Raw genomic sequence first — 14,782 nt, 5'->3', positions numbered from 1 at the left:
GAGAGTGGTGAGGATTATTTAACATTTGTCTTTATGAAGGATGTAAATTGCCTTTTCTTAATGAAGTTTCAGCTTCAAAAATTTGCAAAAAAAAAAAAAAATGGAAGTTTGAATAGATAAGAGGCAAGAAAGTTCAGTACACACACAGAAGAGTATTCTTTGAAGATCTTCGGCTACCAAGGACAAATTTTGCCATTAAATCATGAGAAAAAAAAAAAAAAACTTTTACAGCTAAAGACTCAAAAGCTTCTAAATGTTGCAAACTGCAGAGGCCATCTAAGAGCAATAACAAAGATTTCTGCGTCATGTAAGTCCAAACTAGGACATAGTGAAATTGATCTCAGGAAGTCCGCAGACTCTTGAAGGCTTCAGAAATAATTTTCTACTAACACTTCACCTGTGGTCTTTATAGACATTTTTTATCCATGCTTCAGCACAGTTGCTCTGTTATGATCCATCTTAGGACTAATATGAACTTATCTTTTGGTGCAAATGTTCTTTATGTAAATTATAGAATGGAGAACAGAGAAGTTTTATATCCTTTTATTGCTTAATGCTTCATAATATGGAACAAAGATTTTATATTACGTTTTGGAGATGCTGATATAAGGAAAAAGAAAAGGCAACAAAAAAATGCATCTTTAACACCATGACAATTTACAAAAGGACAAAGGATATCAATGTTTGTTTCATTGACTTTTGCTAACTAACAAGTTTTCTTAAAATGATTTGAAGTATTCTGTCAAGCGCACTCTCATCCTCTTTTCTCCTATGTTGATTTTCTGTGCAAGCAAAATGTAATTTTTCTTCCATAACCTCTTTAGGTAAAATTCATGAATTTGTCATCCTTTCAAAATATTCTGTACTCTACCATAATTCCAAATGCAGATATTTTCTGAGCTTTAATCCTTTTTATTTAATAAGACATGGGATGTTTGTGGATTAACATGACATTCCTCTGGGATGGCTTGAGTAATATGTTTTCACATGCTCCCACTACTTATTGCAACAGTTGTACCAAAATGAAATTACTGATATAGATCTTTATTACTTTTTAAAAGTTAATAACTGGATGAAGAGAAGTTACATTTGCAAACCTGTCTGAAATTATTTTCTGTGTTTTAATGGTAAATATAATGATAATTGTCTGGTATGATTAAAATATGGTGTACTTATAGGTTGGTAAATCCACTCCTACAACACTAAGTAATTATGCACACTTATCGCTACTAGTGCTAGTCAAGAAAAAATACTTGTGACTGATTTTGCATGTTTGCTGCTAAGATTGAGAAAAGAGCTTCCAGATGGAAATTTTACCATTTTATTGTATGGAAATGATTCACTGGCACACCTGTTGTTGGAACTATACATCAAGTCATTACATCTAGCCATAAGATAAAGGAAATGGGTTTTGATTTGGTGTTTTTTTGTTTGTTTGTTTGTTTTTCCAAAAAATCAAGTGTTTCAATGTAGAGACCTGCTTACATTTTAGAATGTGGAAATCTGGGTGATTGAGCTGAAACATCCTCTCAGGAAAGGCAATTACTGGTCACAACGTCATCAGAGCTTGAAAAGTTAAAATCTAAGATTTAGAATAAAATTTGAATCTGCTTATAAGCAAGCCACCTCTCAAAATAAGAAAAAAACTCTTTATGTTAGAATCTCCAATTTTGAAGCAGAAGATGTGATCTGAAGTGGAGGACAATCAGAGACTGGAAAAGGGTGAGGGAAGCCAGACAGGAATGCTGAAAATAGAAGAAATGGTCCACGGGAAAAAAGGTTACCTTCTTCTCCTTGCTTCTGTTGTTGAGTGCATTAATTCTTGGGATCAACCTCCTCAGCAATGTTCAAACTGCTGATTATGTCTGTAATCTTTTTTCTTTCTGCTTCATCTTCTACTGTTTCCAAAATAGCTGGTGCTTTGGAGTCAGTAGCTGATAGGATTTAGCTGCACAATAGCCTGATTGCTGCACCGTGTTGAAACAATTTGTTTGCTTCTTGTGACATGTAGTCTAGTACTAATGGGCACGTACTTCAAAAAGGAGTGTATTCACTGAATGAATGGAACTGGCATTCGGTCAGTCCCAGAGAGTTTGCTACCTCATCCCGACTTGAAGGTGTCTTCTCAGGATCAATGGTGGGATGGAGAGTGGAACTGAGGAAAGGACGTGGTGATGTCATTTAATACAAAAGAGGATGAAGACAAAAAGATGACTGAAAGTGGTATCAGCAATGACTGCTATTTTAAAAGAAGGGTGTTTTTGGGAAGCTTCTCTCTGTTATGTTGCCACTTAGTACACTGAGATAAATTAATCTGGATATAGGCCAGTATTTTTGTACCTTAGGAGAGTATACACAGGGAGTGTATAGAGGGCAGCACAGAAGATGCATAGGTAAGGGTCCAAGAAGGACATTAAAGGATGGTGGTATGGTGTGCTTTATTTTTTTATGTTTCTGACCATACGTATATCAGTACTGAATTAACATGTTTATACTGACAATTCTTTTATTATTCCTCCTGAACAGCCAGTTACAATGTCTCTGCTTGTTGTTCATACTCTGTCGCAGATGTATCATTTGCAAGATGATGGGCTGCTCAAACCCATCACCTTTCTTCCTTTGAAGTATATGGTACCAAAACACCTCTAAAAATCAAGATTTATTGTACCCATTTGAAGCTTCCACCCAGGGGAATTTTCTGTCAGACATCTCAAAGAAGTTTTATTTGTTCTGCCAAGTTTAGCCTTTTTTCTATTTTGTGGATAAATGAAAAGCCTTTCTTTTAAAAGCAATTTTCTCAAATCCTCTACAAAAAGTTAAAACTAGTGGGTATACTGATTCCATTGGCAACTGGCTCCTTAGGCAACAATGTAACTATTATAAATAATACTAATACGTTCATCTGATTTCTTCTGATAACAAGACAGTTCAGATTTCCCCTTTTATTTTTGTAACACAGGGCACTGGTTCTTGAGAAAGAGGCAGAAATATTTGTATGACTATGTGTGTGAGAGAGAGAAGCAGAATTGATTTGCATACTGAGCTACAATATGTAACTGGGAAGAGAGGATCGGGAATTCATACATTTATTTTAAGAGATTTACCTGTAAGGATGTTATGAACATTATTTCCAGAATAGAATAAAAGCAAGGACCTAAACCTAATTAAAATTGTTTGGTATTCAGTAAACAAACTCTTTGAAAAATTTAACTGATTTACCATAATATAAAACAGAAGAGTATCATAACTGAGGATTTTAAGAAGAAACTTGGATAATTCCATCTCTGTGGCAGCCACCTTTGAATATTTCAAAAGGTCTTGATCATTCATTAAGGGGCAGTCAGAAATTCCTGGTTACTGTACCCCAAAATCTGACTGACATATGATTAATGGCTAATACTTTAAATAAATAAATAAATGAATAAATAAAAAGGGAAATAAAAAAGAGGAATAAGAAGGATTCAGAGGAAGAAAGCTTCAGGTCTTGAACCTGCAATTGTATCATGTTTGCTGTTAAAGAAAGAAGAGGTGTAGATATGCATAACAGAACTTGTACAGAATATTGGTCAAAGACCTGGTACGACGCAACACCTGTGCATTCAAAAGCTTTTATTTGAAGTAGAACTAACCCACTTTCATTCTTGCAATAGAGTTCAGTGGTTTTTTTCCCAATTTACAGAAGCTGAAGTACTTAGAAAAGTAATTTGAAATAATGTTGCAGTAATTACAGCTCTTAGAATAAATATATTTATGTAGAACAAATATAATTTGTACTTCACATACAGTGACTCCATTATTATAGATGGATGTATATTATGTAAAAAAATGCTGACAATAAAGTGATTACCCGCAGATCTTCTTGAAGCTGTGTATAAGCAATTGTTTTTTATAGAAATATTGCTGTGTAGATTGGTAGGGACAATTTTGTGTCATAAAAATAAATTGATTTTATTGGATACAAAGGTCATATGAAGAGGTTCACCTCTTCCCTAGAATTTTCATGGACTCAAGCAGTAACTGATTGACTGAATCTGATATATCAGTAATGGCTGTTCATCTAAATGACCTTCACTGCTTTTTCCTAGCCCAACGTTTTTTCTCATCTTTAACCTCAATAAGCAATGATTTGATATGTCTTCTAGTTGATTGTGTGAAGTTATTTAGTACTTTCTAGCCAACAATCTAGCTCTCAGATGCAACTAGATTATGTCCAATTAACAGTTAATTTATTATTACAGTAAAAACTAGGGATATTGTTCACCTTGGTTTTTAAATTGTTTATTTTGTATTTCACAATATCAGGAAGTACCAAATCAGGTACCTGAGAGAAGACCAAGAAAACTTAAAACAGTGTAAGTCAATTTCTATGAAGAATTATTGACTAACACCCTCAAAAGCATAGAGACTTGTGTTATCTTGTGCAGGTGCCTTAGAAGTGTAATCATTTATCTGAAACCTGCGTGATGACCTAGATTAATTTCTGTTCACTTAAAAGACAGACAATGTTTTGCAAAGTCTTAAATATTCCAAACCTCTCTTGAGCAGAAGATAATAATGAAAAAAAAAATTGTACTATAATTTCCAGGCATTACAGTGTTAATCCGACATTGGAAAGTAAACATAAAACTTTCATGAAATAACAGTGAGAAGTACTACTGTGAGGCAGAATCTAAAAGCTGTGGTATGTTACTCATTTAACCTAGAAGACCCTGACTGCTTCTTCCTCATGTATGTGCAGTGCACTGACAATACTGTCCTCACTGAGGCCTACGTTTCTTTATGTCAAAGAACAAACCGATTGTTCAGGCTGAAATGGTATAGAAAGCTCAGATACAAAAGTCACTGGTATAAATGAGAACTGTTTTACCAATTATTTTTACAGCATCTTGTTTGGAAAAGCAAAGGATTTAAAAACCAACAACATTTATTAATCCCTGTTGCTGAATTCTCCTTTCTGTTACTGTTGTATATACTGAAAATCAGGGATGATGGTATTTCTTTCCATGTTTGGATTTCAAGTACCAGATGGGAATATTTATTTATTGAAAACCATTGTCACCTTTTCATTGTTGAAGGCGGTGGGGGTAGAAAAGAAGTAATTTTGTTGGTCTTGATGTTAGTGGTAGGCACTGCAATTTCCCTGGGGAAATGACTGACTAGGTTCTGTGAAAGCTTTAATGGTTCTTTTAGTGCCAGGCAAAGGAAGATTTGAAGCTTTCAGAAGCATATGAGATAAGCAACTGAGAAGTAATGTGTTCAAGCTTTATTTTATTTTTTTAACTGATTTATTACTATATATTTTTGCAAATCATTGTTCTCAGGAAATCTTCTCCAACCTCTCCATCTTCTTTGTCACCATAGGCAAATGTTAGCTAGATATTATAAGCAACGGTATTCACAGGTAGGTCTGCAGAGGCTTTTGCTGTAGTGCCCAACTGTGATACAAAGGACAGGTTTCAGAGAGAATGCCTAAGCAAGGAGGAATATGAAAGGTTCAGAGAGAAGAGCTATTCCCTAGTTAAAGAAGGAAAAGAGGATATGTGCAGAGGTTGGAGGGTTTATGAGCTATAAGCTAGGGAAAATGGGTCAGTTAGGCTTCGAAAAGTAAAAAGTAGCATGGAAAATATGGAGATTCAGGGACCAATGTGCTTCTGTTAAATACCTTGGGAAGTAACGTCTATGTCAAGGTGCATTCCCACATGCCTATTACATGTGTGGGGAAGAGACAAAGGAAATTACTGAAGAAGCAGAGAGTGACAGAGGCTTCAGATGGAGGCTGTGGTCTAGTAGGATTTTAGTGCTGAGGCAAAAAAAACAGTAGTTGGTAGTTTGTTACTGTCTCTGCAAAAAATGCGAGAAGTTGTACTTTCATATAAATAAATGGTATTACAGAGAAGATAACTGGCTTAATTACCAATTCCTTTCAAATTAAAATAATTCCCAGAGTCATTACATCTAACCAGATGTAAAAAAACCCAAAACACAACTTATTTTTTTATGCAGTGTTAATTTAGGTCTAATTTAAGGGTGCAGACACCAGTGTGGAATTTCTGTATCCTGGCAAGCCCATCATCTACATGAGAAGGTAATGAGAAGGTAAATACATATTCCAACTATAGCTGGTGATAGTAGTTACCTGCTAGGCAAAGGCTGCTATCTGAGTCCAAATTTAGAAAGTACAGAAAACGTATTTGGAAACTATTGTTCCGCCACTATTAGTTCGCAGTGCCACTGCAGATACACATAGCTAATATAGGCAGAACTAAATTTCTCATGAATATGTGGTGTCTCAACAGTGTATGAAAAATCCTTCACATACCTTTAGTTAGTGTTGCTTTATTCAAAGGTATTCATCTGCCTCTGACACAATCTTCTCAAAAGATGAGGAAAACCTGCTGAACATTCCCAAATACGCATTGTGTTTTGTCTTCTAAGATACATGGTTGAAGTAGTTATCAAGTCTTATTTGTACATAATAGCCCATGTAAAAAGACTACTAACAGGAGCTGTGGTCTGTTAGTGAACACCTGGATTAAATTTGACCGTTTCAGTGGAGTTAGCCTGTAACAGTGCTCTCAATACTGAGTTCACCGGAGCACCTTACAAACTGCATCATGCTGTCAGTCCCAGAAGGCATGTCCTTAAAATTTCTGTAGAAAAAGTGTTTCTCAGTTTGATAATCTAAAGGATTAGTGTTGTTTTTTTTTTTTTCTTTTTTAACGTGTTTCACCACGATTAGTATATTTGAATGCCACTGTTTCCAGACGACTCCTTGATTGAATTGGGGACCATGTTAGTTCTCCCCATGACCTGTCAGCGATAAAGAATTTGTTTACTGTAAATTGCTCACCACTCTCTCCTATGTACCATCTGCCACATTTACCCACAAAGAGCCGCATTTCTAATAATAGCTCTTTTAACTTAAGAAAAATAATACAAAATATTTCATGGACACACATGGGATATAACAGCAGTTTTAATTTTCCTGGTTACTTTACCCTTACATATTAAGCTTTAGTGTTAGTAAATCAATTTATTTTAGACTTCAAACTTTTTGTGTAACAGTCAAAGTTTTGCATCATCAAGGAAAGTAATGAGGAGGGTACTAACTTGCCCATAAATTTGCCTCAGCTGTACCTATCTCTATGTTTAGACTTCACTAGCAAATTAATGGCTTTTAACCAGTAATAGCCTTTTGTCATTCTGTATCTGTGTGGCCCTATTTTAGGAATGGAAACATGATACAGAGAGGCAAGCACTAGATATAGTAAGGCAAATGAACGTCTACAACTTGGGTGCATAACAAGTGAGTGCCTGGCTCTGGAACAGCATCCAGAATGAATTGGATGCCTGAGATAGGTTATGAATGGGAACTGAAATGGGAACTGCCACCCTATAATTAACAAGCAAGAGATATTGCATGGAGAGGAGAGGGAGTATCTGAGTCCCTACTCATCTCTATGAAACCTAGTCTTGATTTTGGGAATGCTTGGGGAATGCTTCTGACCACTTAGGACCCTCAGTCTATAATTGTTTTATAAGGTAGGCTCCTCCTCATATTCTTTAAAAGAAAACCCAAACAGAGACACCCACCCCGGACCCTCCGCCCATGAATAGGCTTGCCTCTTTATTTAAAAAATCTGTCTGAAAGAGGAACTGCTGCTCTCAGCTTCTCATAGTCAAATTCAGGTGGTTCTTTTTTTGCCTCATACCATGATCACTAGCGACTGTGAAAAACAGAAATAACGTTGTTGAGTTCCACCACTGGTGATGACAACCTCTGGCTTTACATCTGGCAGCCCCTCACTTTGACATTTTGGGAGTCTTTTACATCACTTTTGCTGGGAAGTACGAGAGTTTAGAACATCCTTGTTAGGCCTGAAGTGGGGCATCAGGGTTCAGATTCTTTACTGACTCATCAGCATAGTATCGCCAGCTTTTAAGGGCATCTTAGTAATTATTAGGCCAGGCCAGCTGTGGACAGTTTCCACTCTTTTTGAACTTGGGGCACTGCAGCGAAGTACACAAGGCAAGAATGGCCAGTGAAAAGTAGCATGAGAAGACACCAGACTTTACACCAAATGTTTAAGGTTCTCCCCCAATGGATGGGGTCACTGCAACTGGAGACTGGTTTGTGTGTTTCACAATGTATAACCAGCCTTTAATAAAAGGATGCATTCTTCTCAGCTAAGTACTTTAATCATAAACCTGCAAAACAGCAAAAATGAAATGGGCTTGGTGAGTTTGTGGCTGCAAGTGTTTTCTGATGCTTGGCTAGATGTACTTTTCTGTCTGTATTTGTTCTTTATCTCTCTCTGTGCATTAGACTCAGGTAATCACATCTTTTAATAGATTTGATGGGTGTCCAGTGGGTACCTGCTTTTAAAAGCTCATGGCTTGATAAACATATTAGATTTGCAACCCCCAAACTAGTTCCTGGTTTAAAGCCCATCTTTCACTATTCTAGTGCCTGTGCACTACAGAATGTTTAAATACTAGAAAACAGTATATGTCAATTTAATGCAATTTTACTCAGAGTTAGCAGGTGCTGCCTGAGGGAACTGAAGAGCCCTGAATTTCTTGCAATTCAGACAAAGGAAAAAGAATGATATACATTTTTTATTCACTTTTTTTTTTCCCTCAATATTTACTGTAGTTTAGTTGAGGAACGGCATAAGTAGACAACCACACTAAAGTAGCTGGGCATTCCTGCTCCAGATTAAAGCTCCTGTTTCTTAATGTTTTTAAACTTGAGGCAGTTTCTGACTTCCCTTCAGTTGTATGGGGTTTTTTGCCAGAAAGCTCTCCAGGTTCATAAATAACCAAGAAATATTTAATTTTTGTAAACATCTTCCAATCTTTTCTGGATTTTTTCTTCAGATTTAATTCTGAAACTGATTTTTCAAAATCTCAGAGAACTACAGCATTTTCATATAATTTTATTTGAATTCCATCATTTTGCTATCTTTCTTAGCACTCTTCTAGAAGTGTTTGTCTGGAAATGTCTTTCTGTCTTTCTTTTAGAATTTAGGATGTTCTAGTTCACCAAGAAACTTTTCTTCATTTATTCCATGAATCTTTTCATTCCACATTGTCCAGGACTCTATATCATTTAAGTGTATGACTCCTTTACTGGAAGTAATGTAATGCACTGCGTATGTGTCATGAACAAAATTCTTTTTCCTGTGTATCTATATATTTTTTTCTTTCCTGTGTAATAGAAGCATTATTCAATAAATGTTTCTGTATGCTGGTATTTTTACAGACTTACTGCTTTCATCCTTTTTATGTATTTCATCTCTCAAGAACCACAGTTATTTTAATACTTTTTTCTTTGCAGAATTCTGTTTTCTTATTTCAAGTGATGAGTATGAGCTAAATAAAATATCATTATTAATAAAAGTTCTGATTCTATGTACATGGTGTTTAATTATTTTCTTTTCTTTCAGAACAATGTGTTACAACAGGTGTAAAGACCCAAAGACTTGTCAGCCTTCACATAAAATGCAGCTCACACTGCCTGTTTTCAAGATCCTAGGAGCCATAAATGGAGGTAAACAAAATATGCTTCCCAGTTTTATTGTTATCTCATAAGGGTTTTATTATAGATTTTTCAAAGCACCTGTGGCAATACCTCTGGGCTCATTACACACTTTGGGCTTCCATATTCCTGTTTTCACCTCATGATGACTGAGGGCTGGTTAGGGTCTTTACTGAGAAGCCTATTTCTATACCTTAAATATTTTGTTTACAAAAAATCCACTATGTTCTGCTTTAAAAAATGATTGTATTACTTATAAAAGTCCTTCAGAATTTGTCAGACATTTTTTAACAGGCAATTTTATCTTGTAAAGATCAGAAAGGTATATTCTTCAATATTGTTTTTCCTGTAAATACAAGCAATGTTGGGAACACTGGTGAAAATTTTGAGGTGCAGTCTTTCCCTTTTCAGTCTCTTATACCTGAGTTATGAGGGATCTTCATTAATTTAAAGTCACCTATTTATATTTTTTAATAAAAAATATCAATCATATAAAAATATCAGATTATTTACATAACCAAAAGTTAATTTGATGAAACTGTTCAAGTGTGACTACTACTGACTACTAAAGTGATACTATTTCTTAACAGGAATTTAAATACAGATTAAGAAGCCCGACAGTTTTGGCCTAGCATTTACTTTTATACTACGTTATTAAGAAACCCATCTTCCATGTCAGAATTCTCATGTTTTGAAGCTAACACTACTAAAAATTAAAATACAGTTTTACGTCATTTTTTTTTAATGCCATGATTGTTAATCTATGTTATTTCCTGATTCTGTTGCTAGGTTTGTTATCTGTAGATAGTATAGCTGATATGCAAAGGCTTATTCTTTTATTTTACATTTTAGTGGGGTAGATCTATTGATGAGCGACAAACTATAGGACATATTTTTAAAGCATTTGTCTTTGCAAAACTGTGATCTTAGTTTGAATACACATGGAAGTCAAGAAGCAACCTATTTAACAGTCAGCAAAGTTTTACATGAAACTACAGGTTCATATATGTTGAGCAGTATAACTCAATAGCAAAAAATCAAACAAAGCAATTAAATAACAGAAAGATTCATATATACACAATCCTCATTATTTTTGTAACTCTCATATTACTTCCCTATGACAATTTTTGAGGGAACAAATGCTGGGATGTGTTTCTTCAGAGGATTGACAATACATAATTTCCTTGAGTGACAGAAATTTCTGAAATACCAGGCTTACACTATAGTCTGAAATTAGTGGAAATAGTAGGAAACCTGATAAGTAATTGACAAATCAATTGCTACAGATTCTTCAGAGGAAAGAGAAAGAGGATAACCTGCCCTCCATAAATATGTCATCATAATTCATACCAGAAAAAATAGTTGCAACCATGAAACAGGACACTGCATAAGTTTTTCACTTTTTTTCTACCATTAACTTATTGATGTGGCTACGATATGATCTACCATGTTCACTCTAAGTCAATCCTTTCCACATTTAATGCCAAATATAAGTGACACAGGTTTGCCATGACTACAGGTCTACCTAACGACACACTCTGAAAAAACAAAAATCTTTTTTAGATTTGAATTTTGTCATGCTTCACTTTTGTTGGCTATCCCCTCACTCTTGTGTTAATGAGGGGCTGCCATCCTCCCTCTCTACGCCACTCATTATTGTCTCGGCTGCCCCTGTTGCTGTGACGGCTCAGGGTTTCCTGGGAGCAACGGGATTTGTCTCAGCTCTCTGATCATGGCAGGGGGAGGGGTTGGTTTATGTTTGCTGGAGCGTACTTGTTCCTAATCATCGTGCCATGTCCCTTAGCTGTTTCTTCGCAATTGGGAAGAATATGCTCTGCAGAGTCCAAATTCCTTCTTGGGTGGCTTCAAACACTCTGAAACACTGTAAGTTTGCAGGTTTCAGACTTATCCTCACTGCCTCCAACACCAGGTAGACCTAAATGTGAAGAAAAACTTGCTTTTGTATGTCTACAGCTCTAAGTTTGGAATTTATAAGTTTGGAAAGAGAAGGTTACAAAGAGGTGAAGAGAAAACACAATTCCAGCTGTTCAGTTGCTTAATTTCTCATGAAAGTCCCGAGACCTTGTCCCCCCATCCACTTTCCCTGCTTCCTACAAGCCTGGAATCTTTTTTTTGTCCAAAGAAACAGGCAATATTGATAAATAACATTTCACATCTACACTGTCTTTTCAAGACATGAATGTGCTTGGAACCTTTGAGTCAGAGCAACTGGGTATTTATAGGTGACTTCCCAGCTCTCTCACGCAGCTAATCAGACAGGCAGCCAGCTGTTTCTCCCACAATTTGGATTTTTGCCCTTTTGGTAGGGCTGCTTGCACCCTCATTTTAAATATGGTACAGAACATTAGTTATAAACCAGTTTTGTGACTATATTGATTTCTTTTTTTATTATAAGCCATCAAGGTTTTCAGTTGCATTTAAGTGAGCTTTTCCATGTTTCTAGTCATTTTAGTTTCTTCTGTAGTTCTTTGTACAATGCAGTGCACCTCCTTCCATGTAGCACTCTACAACAAGGCTCCTTCTCTATCTAGAAAAATAAATGTCATATATGTCTTCAGGACAGCTCTGAATGTTACAAATTCTGGATGAATACTAATTAACATTTTTTAAAAAAAAAATCAGGTACCTGGCTATGAATTTGGATCTGATTCAAGTAACAGTTTTGTCTGGATGTTGAACTAGGCTTACATTTTTATTTTTAGTATTTAAATGTTTCAGCTTTTGCTTTAAAATTTTCAACTCAAACTAAATATTTAGTTTATGCATCAATTTAAAATGTTAAGAATGTTTTGTTATATAAAAATATATATAATTTTAAGTATATACAAGAGAAATATGTTACAGTATAAATATGCATTATATATATACATTTTGAATATAAATACATATGTGTATGTAAGTATATATACCTTTCCTCCTCCCAACCTTGGTCATAACATCTGGATTGCTTTTTACCTTCTTCCTGCCACCCCACTGTATACTGGGTAGATATATACTGTGTTTACAATATACAGTGGTGTTTTCTCAGGAAAATATCTGGAAGATCACTGCTATTCCTTTAATTCCACTCACAATTCCACAACAATTTTAAATCCAGTTGTGTGCAGTCATTGCCATTGTGATTATAGCGGAATGTTCTGATTTGCTTATCTTCAAAATGGTTCTTGTAAAATAAGAAGCTGTTTTTCATTAAAATATTTGCAGTGATCAAATATGAAAATTAAAACAAATAACCTTAAAATATGTGGGCATAGGGCAAAATATTAACTATTTTTCTTTATTTTACCGGGTTCACAAAGGGAAAACTAATTTTTCTCTGAAAGAAATTACAGTATACAAATCCTTCCAAAGGAAGGCTGATTTTTATTATGCTATTCACTTGATTTATTATTCACAAAGAACCTTTGAACAGAAACTGGCCAACTTATGAGCCAAAATACTCACTTTAAAGAAGTCATTTGGCTGTAATTCTTACTGCCCTGTGAAAATCAGCAGGGAATATTGCAAGAATGTTAAACTTCATGTTTGAAAGTTAAATCTGATAAAAGTATACTTACCAAACATGAAGCATTTCTTCAATATTTTACGTTCTTTCTATACTGAGGTATAAAGAAATGCATGCTACTCATTCTGTCCTGTATTTTCAGTTTTTATATCTTACTAATTTCATTTTTAGTTTGGAAAAAAAAGTGAGAAAAATATTAGGTCCAATCTAATTTAATTTTAATTTGGTTCAATATGATGATTGCCAAGGGATGGTAATTAGACTTGCTAAAAAAGGATGTAACATGAAGAGGGGAAAAGGGCCTTATGAAAAGATCTCTGAGACAGTAGGAAAGCTGCTGTCTTTTCTTAGACCTTATGGACAATATTCTGGCTCCAAGGCAGGACATTTTGTCTCTGCTATCTCAGTCTTCCAACTCTCAAGCAAAGATAACATGCTGCTGTATTTGGGGAATTGTGAAATAGGTGGCTACAAACTCTTGGAGCTTGTTATAATTGAACAATGTTCTCTTTTTCTGTTGATAGATGATAATTATACCATCTGAGAGAAACTGATGGCCTTTGTACTAAGTTTTCAATTGTTTTATTTATAAGAATTTGTTTTTACAATGTGCTTATAAAAAAGGAAGTTCTGGTATCCAGACTTATTTTATTTCAAAATTATAGAAACCGCTCTTACTCTAGATATAAGCTTTTTTTTTTTAAACACCTGAACCTGTCACTGAGCAATTAGTGAAGAGGAGGCAAAGGGTTTTACTTCTTCTGAGCTTATGTGCTGTTCCTCTCAAGAACTCAGTCCCTCATCATTGGCACCTTTGGAGAATACAAATTGTACCAGTGGTAGCCAAATCAGCATCAGGGAGGTGCGTCCTCACACCTAACGTGACTTGAGGTTCATCCAGGAATGAAGGCTTTTGTAGTCAATCCTTGCTTCAAGCCAGTCCTTATAAGAATTGAGAGAGAGTTGTCTTCCTCATTACACTTTTTTCTTTACCTGCTTCTGACAGCAGGAGGTTTTAAATTGCCAGAGTTAAGCAGTTTAATAATTACTTTTAGGAAGTGAAAGTGCACATGGTTAGGCAATTTCATTTTCATTTTGAAAATATGTTTTTCCTCTTGTTTCTGAAAAATGAGGTGGAAATTATGCTTGCTTATAGACGAAATTAGTTTGTGTAACTGGTTAGCTATTTGATTATTTGAGCATGTGTCTTTAACAGCTGAGGTAGTTCTGTCGCCTTACACAGAAATCAGTGAGGTGAGAGCAGATAGTGGGAAAGAGACAGAAATTGCTCTCAGGTTGCTTCCCATGCTAACAAGAGGTCTAGTTGCAGAGGACAGGAGTTGTTGGACTCAAATGGTGGATGTAACGGGAAAATCAGAAAGATCCACTTTAGAAATGCACGTTTTCTGCAAGTAGAGATAATTCCAGCTGCAAGCCATTTGGTGTGACATTTTTTCCCTTCCCTTAGATATAACACCATAGCATTAAAGAACATCCTTAATAAAGGACACTAGTTGGAACTTCAGTGAAAGTCCTGTGCTTCCTGGCCTTGCAGTAGCCCCCCCTTGTGCGTTGCCCCCAGGATCCTAAAAGACATGTAAGACTGAACAAAAGTTATGAAAATTTGACCAGCAGAGGAAAAAGTGATTTACTGCTATTGTAAAATATTTTATAATCAGTCTCTTTATATAATTTTTCTGCTTATGGAACATCCT

This window comes from Phalacrocorax carbo, chromosome 2 (genome assembly GCF_963921805.1).
Source record: "Phalacrocorax carbo chromosome 2, bPhaCar2.1, whole genome shotgun sequence".
NCBI classification, from domain to species: domain Eukaryota; kingdom Metazoa; phylum Chordata; class Aves; order Suliformes; family Phalacrocoracidae; genus Phalacrocorax; species Phalacrocorax carbo.
Note: the sequence above shows the minus strand (reverse complement) of the source record.